A 10,237-nucleotide genomic window follows, 5' to 3' on the forward strand; every position below is an offset into this window, starting at 1 on the left:
CTAGTTAATGTTTGATTAATTGTAGACTATTAATCAATTTGATTCCATTAATTATTAGAATTAACTAAATTAATGGACTATTATGATGACAAACCAAAATTCACTATACTAGGAATCCATAAATAAATATTTGAATGAAAAAATAAATGAATAGAACTACTTATTTCAAATACACTTAGATGTTTTAATGCTTTGCAAACTCATACAAAGATTAAGTGTTGCTTCCAATTTTCAAAAGACATTGAGAGTGAACTTAGTGCATGTGCCACTTATATTTTGGAACATAAGTTTGTAATGGAAGAATTTTTGTTCCACGACATACCATAAGCATCCTCGAGTTTTCTAGAAAATTGACTAATTTTAATTTGCTATTATCAATGCAACAGTATCTCCACTTGTCACTAAGCTATGTTAAATGAGAGCCAAGCATGTGGAAGGAGAGATTTCTCAGGAAGAAGAGAAAAATGTGATTAAGGGGAGAAGGTTTAGGATTTTATGCTTTTGGTCCAGTTGGATTCCTCTTATTATCTCCCAAACATTTAACTTCACTTTGTGATATATTTGTGAAAATTATCTACTGGGAGGTTTACAGATTAATGCTTAGCTTGCACTGTGCAGTGCTTGAATTATGTCTTGGATTCGTATTATAGAAAACCTGTGGCTAAGACCAGAGGGAGATTGGGTTGTAATAGACAACTGTGATTGCACAATTTACCAAGAACAGCAAAAGTCGATAAAGTCATTTATTGTAATTGAAATGTGTGCAAATGGTAGAAACTTGAATTTTATGGAAGAAAATATGCAGAAGAGTTACAAATGATAGAAGAAAATACTGTATGTAAATGTTTAATTTAGATTATTTAGAGTCATGTGAAACTTTTTATGATTCACCAATACTGGTTTACAATGAAGAATCCAAGGGTAAGCATTGAACTTTTAGAAGAAGAACCCAAGATTTCAGTTCTGCATGTATTTTGGCTATGAATTTTATAACCTAGAAAATGTACTTTTGATCTCAGCTTTTATGAGCTTGTGATAAAACAGAGTGATTTCATTGTAAGGATAGTTGTGCTCATCCCCAAATCATTATCAAAATCCATTAAACCAATTTTAACCAAATTATTCTTGTACTTTATAAAATGGCCCATTAATTTCAAGAGTAAGGACTAAGTGAAACAGATAACATTCCAATAGAAATATTTTCAACAGTTCTTTTTAATTCTCTGTAAGGAGATTTTATCTGAGATAGATAGATAGATAATTTTCTTACATAGAAAAGAAAATCTAATGTTATATTATGGAAATTATGGTTTTAGCCTCTCTCTACGAGACACACAAAGATATTTTTGGCTTGAAAAAGTCTAAATAACATATACCCACTGTATATATTTTGTTAAAACTTTATTATTATTATTTAATTTTAGGACTCTTTTTTTTTTAATTAACTGATCAGATAGAATACAGAAAACAAAATTCTTATACTTTCTTTCAGAGTTATCTAAATTTATAACTATAAATAGATGGCATCAGTAACAAAAATAGTTCAAAATAAAAGTCCATCCAAATGAAGCAGAACTGTTCTGTTCAGAGAGATTGATAGGATCTTGGCTCTTAAAGGGTGCTTGACATTTCAGAGTCTCTGAAATTTTTGTTACAACTGGTTCAAGGAATAATAGTACACTATATGACATCTTGTGTATGTAGTGCTCTAGATTTGAACTAAACTTGGAAGTGTTTTAAGTTCTGAGTTCCTTAAAAAATGACAAAACAGAACACTTATAAAATCATACAGGACATAATGTATAGCTTAGTAATGGCTTCAGTTTGTCTTCCAGTTTCAAAGTTTAAAGAACAATTCCAACTTGCTAAAGTATTTTGATTCCAGAAGACTCAGTCCCACCAGTGTTAATTGATAGTCCTATATATACCATAAGGCAAGGTATGAGTCCTAAGATAAATGACATGGATCTCAGTTTCCAATTTAAAAAATAGAAATAATGATACCTGCACTCATGGAACACTTTTTCTTTTTTAGTTTTTGCTGTTGTTGTTTGTTTGTTTATTGGGGTAACATTGGTTAATGCAATTATATAACTTTTAGGTGTGCATTATAATTTTACATCTGTATATTCTGTTATGTGTTTACCACCCAAAGGCCAGTATCCTTCAGCTACCATAAGTTTGATCCCCTTTACCTCTTCATTCTCTGCCTAGCCCCCTATATTTGACTCCCTTTAACCATCTACCTACCTCCTCTTCCCCCACCCTAAACCCTCTGGTAACCATTAGTCTATAGACCATGTCCACGAGTCTCTATATGTTTGTCCTATTCATTTGTTGCTTTTAGGTTTATATCCCACATATAAGTGATATCATGTGATTTTCAACTTTTTCTGCCTGGCTGATTTCACTTAGCATAATTATCTCGAGGTCCATCCATGTTGTCGTGAATGGTGGTATTTCATCTCTTCTTATGTCTGAGTAATATTCCATTGTATATACGTACCATCGCTTCTTTAGCTGATCATCTATCATAGGACACTTCGGTTGCTTCCATGCCTGGCCACTGTGAATAATGCTGCTATGAACATCGGTGTGCAAATATCTTTTTGGATATGAGTTTTCAAGTCTTTGGGGTAAATACTCAGTAGAGGGATTGCTGGATCATATGGCAGATCAATTCTTAGTTTTTTGAGGAACATCCATACTGTTTTCCATAGTGGCTGTACCAATTTGCAGTCCCACCAGCAGTGTATGAGGGTTCCTTTTTCTCCACAGCCTCTCCAGCATTTCTTATTACTTGTCCTGTTGATTATAGCTATTCTAATAGGTGTGAGATGGTATCATTGTGGTTTTGATTTGCATTTCCTTAATAGCTAGCATAGTTGAACTTCTTTGCATATATTTGTTGGACATTTGTATGTCCTCAAGGGAGAAATGTCTGTTCATGCCCTCTGCCCATTTTTCATTTGGATCATTTGTTTTTTTGTTGTTATTGAGTTGTATGAGTTCTTTCTATATTTTGGATATTAGGCCCTTATCAGAGATGTTGCTTGCAAATATATTTTCCCATTCAGATGGCTATCTCTTTACCTTGTTGATGATTTCATTTGCTGAGCAGAAGCTTTTTAGTTTTATATAGTCTCATTAATTTATTTTAGAATTTACTTCCCTTGATTTTGAGGTCAAATTCATAAAATCCTTTTTAATTCCAAGGCCCATGAGTTTACTTCTTATGTTTTCTTCTTCACATTTTATTGTTTCAGGTCTTATATTCAGATCCTTAATCCATTTTCACTTAATTTTGGTGTGTAGTGATAGATAACAGTCTAGTTTCATTCTTTGTAGGTGGCTTTCAAGTTTTCGCAGCACCATTTATTGAAGAGGGTTTCCTATCTCACTGTATGTCTTTGGCTATTTTGTTGAAAATTATTTGCCCATATAAATATGGGTTTACTTCTGGACTCTTGATTCTGTTCCACTGGTCCATGTGTCTGTTTTGCTGCCAATACCATGCCGTTTTGATTACTGTCGCTTTGTAATAAAACTTGAAGTCGGGCAGAGTGATGCCTCCATCCTCATTCTTTATTCTCAAGATGGCTTTGGCAATTCAAGGTCTTTTTTGCTTTCATATAAATCTGATAAGGTTTTTTGTTCTATTTCTTTAAAAAATTCCAATGAGATTTTGATGGGGATTGCATTAAATCTGTATAATGCTTTAGGTTTCCATTATATAGTTTTTTCACATGTTTCATTAAATTTATTCCTAGGTATTTTATTCTTTTTGTCGCAAATGCAAAAGGAATTTTTTCCACTTCTTTTTTTGACACTTCATTATTAGAGTATAGGAATGCTATGGATTTTTGAACATTGATTTTGTATCCAGATACTTTTTTGTATTTGCTTCTTGTTTCTAGTAGTGTTCTTGTGGAATCTTTAGGGTTTTCTATATAGAGAATCATGTCATCTATAAATAGTGATAGTTTGACTTCTTTGTTTTCTATTTGGATGCCTTCTATATCTTTCTCTTGCCTGATTGCACTTGCTAGGATCTCCAATGTTATATTGAATAACAGTGGTGATAGAGGACAGCCTCGTCTTGTTCCTGATTGTAGAAGGAAGGTTATTAATATTTCACCATTAAGTATAATGTTGGCTTAATGTTTGCCATATATGGCCTTTATTATGTCAAGGTACTTTCCTTCTATACCGATTTTGTTAAGTGTTTTGATCATAAAAGGATGTCGTGTCTTGTTGAAGGATTTTCTGCATCTATTGATATGATCATATGATTCTCATTTTTTAATTTGTTTATATGGTGTATCACATTAATCACATTAATAAATTTGCATATGTTGAACCATCCCTGGGATGAAGCCCACTTTATCGTGGCGTATAATGTTTTTAATATGTTGTTGTATTTGGTACACTAGTATCTTATTTAGGATTTTTTGCATCTGCATTCATGAGAGATATTGGTCTGTGGTTTTTATGTGTGTGTATTTGTTATCTTTACCACGTTCTGGTAGCAGAGTAATATTGGCCTCATTAAATGAGTTAGCAAGCATTGCCTCCTCTTCGATTTTTTGGAAGAGTTTAAGGAGAATAAATTTAAATCTTCTTTGAATGTTTGGTAGAATTCACTGGTGAAGCCATTTGGTCTTGGACTTTTACTTTTTGGTAGGTTTTTGTTGATTGTTTCAGTTTCCATACTGCCGATTGTTCTATTTAGATTTTCCAGTTCTTCCTGATTCAGTCTAGGAAGACTGTATTTTTCTAAGTACTGGTCCATTTCTTCTAGGTTATTAAATTTGGTGTTATATACTTTTTCATAGTATTCTTGCATGATCCTTTGTATTTTTGCGATGTCAGTCGTAATTTCGCCTCTTTCATCCCTGATTTTGTTGATTGGTGTCCTTTCTCTTTTTTCTTTAGTGAGTCTATCCAGGTGTTTGTCAATTTTATCACCTTTCTCAAAGAACCAGCTCTTTGTTCCATTTATTTTTTCTATTGTTTTTTGGTTTTCAATTTCATTTATTTCTGCTCTAATGTTGATTACTGCTTTCCTTCTGCTGACTTTAGGCTTTATTTATTCTTCCTTTTCTAGTTTTTTTTTTTAAGATGAAGCATTAGGTTGTTATTTGGGCTCATTCTTGTTTTTGGAGATGGGCCTATAATGATATGAACGTTCCTCTTATGACCTCTTTCGCTGTGTCTCAAAAGTTTTGATATGTTATACTATCATTATCATTCATTTCTATATATCTCTAGATCTCTTTTTTATTTATTTTCTGACCCTGTTATTCTTCTGTAGCATGTTGTTTAATCTCTATGTATTTGTGGTTCTTCCTGATTTCTTTTTGCAGTTGATCTCTAGTTACAAAGTATTATGATCAGAGAATATGGTTGGTATGATTTCAACCCTCTTGTATTTGTTGAGGCTATCTCTCTGTCCTAGTATGTGGTCAATTCTTGAGAGTGATCCATGTGCACTAGAGAAGAATGTATAAGCAGCTGTTTGGGATAGAAGGCTATGTAAATGATGGGATACTTTTGAAGGTGAAATGAAGTCATAGAAAACTTTGAAAAATTTAATTCACTGTACAAATAATAATGTTGATAATACACGGCATCATTATCATCTAAGAATATACTTAGCAATTCCAACCCAATAAGGTGCAAAAAAGTATTTTTTTTATATGGAAGATGAAATGAGTAATTAACAATTCAATAAATATTATCAAATTATAATTTAGTAGATTGTGTAGTAGGCACTAAGCACTGGGGATACAGGAATAATAATACTAACACTAGTTCTGTGGCCTTGGGTAAATCATACACACTCTTTGAAATGGTTTTCTAACTTATAAAATGAAAATTATAATTCCTATCTCACAATGACTTTGGTAGAATTAAATGGTAATTTATTTGCAAATGACTAATAAGAATTTGAAAAATATTATTTGAGATATCAGAAACATGGCAGAGTGAGAGATGTCTCTAGAACTCTCCCCTTGAAACAACAATAAGTTGAACATCTAAAACTCAACAAAAAAACACCCAACCTGCACATAAGCACATCTCAGCAAGGGAGCTGTGCATAAGAGCTACCACAGGTCAGAATCCCAGGTGTCAGTTGGTAGACTGGGAGAAACAAAGAATCTGTGTCTCACAGCCAGAGCTCCCTGCAAGGGGAGTGAGATTTGAGAATGTATAGCAGTTTCCTTGAACATCCCTTCCTGAGACAGCTATGAGCTCCGCATGGCCTGAGGCATTGCTGAGGCATCAGCGCCAAAAGCAGAGATGTGGGGATGGCAGAGAAGTGGGGACATTAAAGAAGCAATAGTTGATTATTACCAGCTGCATTAGAAAGCATGAGGCTGAGCCACAGCACCCATCTTCACCCAGAGGGACCCTCCCACATAGCCTCCAAGACTGAACACTGCAGAAGCCAAGGGAATCAGAGCAAATACTACCAAAACTGTGGCTAGCACTGACAGGAACTGTGATGGAGGATAGTGAGCATGATCGAATATTTATAAGAAAAAAGAGCTACGGCCATGTCATCCTGAATGTACTGGATCTTGTCTGATCTCGGAAATTAAGCAGGGGCGGGCCAGGTTAGAACTTAGATGGGAGACCACCTAGGAATACCAGGTGCTGTAGGCATTTAAAAAAGAGGCATTATTAAGATTTATACAAAGCACCTATCCAGGTGGCTTAGCCACCACTACTAGAAACCAAAAGAAAAACACCCTCAATGCAACAGGATAAAGAGAGACCTTTACATAATAAATCTACTTTTGAGGGGACAAAAAAGAGGCAGAATACACTCCAATTAATGCCCTGATGCAGAAATAAACAAGTAAACACAATGAACAACCAACGTGACAAGGCAGCTCAGAAAGAAAGAGAAAAATCTCCAGAAAATAAACTTAATTTAATCCCAAATCAGCAGTTTATACATTTTCTCTAGTCCACATGGAACATTCTCAAGGATAGATCATATGCTGGGACACAAAACTAGCTTAATAAATTTAAGAAAATGGAAATCATACTAAACATATTCTCTGACTATAATGCTTTGAAACTGTAGAACAACTGTAAACCAAAAGGAGGAAGAACCAGAAATACATGGAGATTAAACAACATGCTACTAAAGAACAACTGTGTCATAGAAAAAAGAAAAAGACAGATTAAGAGATACATAGAAACAAACGAACATGAAAGTACAACATATCAAAACTTTTGGAACGTGGCAAAAGCAGCAATAACAGGAATGTTCATATCATTAAGAGCCTATTTCAAGAAATAAGAATGAGCCCAAATAAACAACCAAACATTACATGTTAAAAAACTGAAAAAAGAAGAATAAATTAAGCCGAAAGTCAGCAGAAGGAAGGACATTATTAAAATTAGAGCATAATTTTAGTTGTGCTCTAATAAATAATAATAAATGCAACAAAGAGTGGGTCCTTTGAGAGGATTAATAAAATTGGCAAACCCTCGTCTAGACTCACTAAAGAAAAAAGGGAAAAGACACAAATAAACTTAATCAGAAATGAGAGAGTAGATGTTATGACAGATAACACTAAAAATGAAGGATCATAGTAGAATACTATGAAATGTTATTCAACACCAAATTTAATAACCTAGAAGAAATGGACAAGTACTTAAAAAGACAGAACCTTCCTAGATTGAATCATGAAGAACAGGAAAACCAAAATAGACCACTCAACAGTATGGAAATTGAAACAATCATCAAAAACCTCTCAAAAAGTAAAAGTCCGGGACCAGATGTTTTCACCAGTGAATTCTATCAGACATTCATGTATAAGTTAATACCTGTTCTTTTCAACTTCTTTCCAAAAATTGAAGAAAAGGCAATACTTAACTCATTTCATACAGCCAGCATTACCCAGATACCAAAATCTGGCAAGAATAACACAAAAAAAGAAAACTATAAATCATTATCTCTGATGAATACAGATGCAACAATCCTAAACAAAATACTAGCAAGCTAATACAGCAACCCATTAAAAAGATTATACATCACTATCAAGTGGGCTAAATTCCAGGGACACAGGGATCATTTAACATACATGTCAATTAATGTGATTAACCACATAAACAAAATAAAGGATAAAATTGTATGTGCATATCAATAGATACAGAAAAAACCTTTGACAAGATTTAAATCCATTTATGATTAAAACGCTTAATAAATGGGTATAGAAGGGGAAGTACCTCGACATAATAATGGCCATATATGACAAAATCTCATCTAATATCATACTTAACAGCGAAGACCTCAATGTTTTCCCTCTAACATCAAGTAAAAGACAAGAATGCCCTCTGTTGCCACTGTTATCCAACATAAAATCAGAAGCCCTAGTGAGAGCAGTCAGGCAAGAGAAAGAAATAAAAGATATTCAAATTAGAAATGAAGAAGTCAGGTAGTCACTTTTGCAGCTGATATGATTATATAGAAAACCCTAAAGACTCCACTACAAAACTATCAGAAATAATAAATGTGGTAAAATTTCAGGATATAAAATTAATGTACAAAAATCCATAACATTCTATACACTAATCATGAATTTTCAGAATAAAGAAATAAAAAACAATTTCTTTTGCAATTGCAAAAAGAGAATAAAATGCCTAAGTATAAACTTAACAAGGACTGTGAAAAACCTAAACACTAAAAATTATAAGACATTATTAAAAATAAATTAATGAAGATGCAAGGGAGAGAGAGAGAAAGAAAAATATGACCTTTGAAAAATATAAACATGGAAGTTTCAGAATCAGATGCATTTCAGAATCACTCTGGAATTTGGATAAAATTAGTGAGGCCAAACAATTTGTATTTTTAATTATTTTGCTAATCATTAACATACTGTGCTTTACAAATATAAGAGATTATTATCAATATTACACAATAATGATGTGATGAGGCTCCTGGTTGAGTCTGGATTTTACAACTTTTGAATCTGGAAAACATCCATTTTAGTGACTAAAGGTAGTGCCTGCATTGTGGTACAGAAATTGGAATTTTCCATTAAGATAGGCTGCCCCTTCAATTTGAGAGAAACATATGAGGGGTTTCTTTTAGTTATATAGAAATAAATTTTAATCTAATACTTGTAGGAACTAAGGACACAGTTGAATATTTTATGTTTAGTAAGGATCCTGAGTTGTAATGCATTTGGTAGGTGAAGCAAAATTCTTATTACAAATATCTATTTTTTTTTTCGTAGATTTTCATAGGATTTAAGAGGTTCCTAGGAGAAGGATTGGGAAAACTTTCATCCCTTCCCAGAAAATTTCAAAGATAGTAAACCTTGTTTGGTAGACTAAAGTGACCTTAACCAAAATAACCTGGCAGAAAACTGGAACCTGAAAGTGAAGCCTTAACCGATGACTCAAACCCAGTATAAAGGCTTAAAGCATTTGAAGGGAAGTCTGGTTCTGGACATAACTACTGCTAGACTCACTCCTGAACCTGCGATACTGGCACCATAGATACTGTTTCATAAATGGATGATTATTCTTTGAAAAAATAATAATCACAATCTTCTCTAACAGAAAGTAAGCAATTTTGCAGGTAGAATACTTCTGACTAAGCATGATAATTAGAGTTTTCTCCTTCATAATATAAAGAGCCACCAAAAGTGTGGGTTAAATATCAGACATGAGTAACAGTGAATGGGACATTTGGATTCCTTAGATATTGAGGTGATGACATTTCTGTCTAACAGTAAGAAGAGACTTTTTATTCTTCCAGCATTTTCCAGATTTTATAGACCACTCCCATGTTCTGCAATCAGCAGCAAGGTTAACATTTAAGATAACTATGACTAGCATTATGTTTTGTAAACATATTAACACTTGTGGAGATTAACCTCCAAGGATTCTGGAAAATGGAGAGTGTTGAGAAAACCAATCGACAGACTAAGGTAAATAAACCTAGAAAGTTCTTAAGAACATACAGAGAGAGGAATAATAGATAACATTTCTTCCTAATGTGGACCAGTGGTTCCAGAGAGTTTATAGTATTTAAGTCTAAATTTTTTGTCTATTCTATGCCTATTCCCATAAAGCTTAACATGTCTGGAGAAAAAAACATGCCCACAAATACATGGCCAAAAATCCCAAGTTAGTTTGATGGTGACCTGAAGACAGATCTTATTTTTCTAGTCCACTCATTTCCCCATTTTTCTAAATTATTACTTCA

The 10,237-nt window shown here is 33.3% G+C and overlaps 1 pseudogene; it reads left to right on the forward strand.

Annotated features, from left to right (window-relative positions):
* The first annotated feature begins 6,550 nt into the window (after positions 1 to 6,550).
* LOC111730790 lies at positions 6,551 to 6,669 on the forward strand (annotated as a pseudogene).
* Positions 6,670 to 10,237: the final 3,568 nt, after the last annotated feature.

The sequence above is a fragment of the Pteropus vampyrus genome, unplaced genomic scaffold, assembly GCF_000151845.1.
Source record: "Pteropus vampyrus isolate Shadow unplaced genomic scaffold, Pvam_2.0 Scaffold335, whole genome shotgun sequence".
NCBI lineage: Eukaryota > Metazoa > Chordata > Mammalia > Chiroptera > Pteropodidae > Pteropus > Pteropus vampyrus.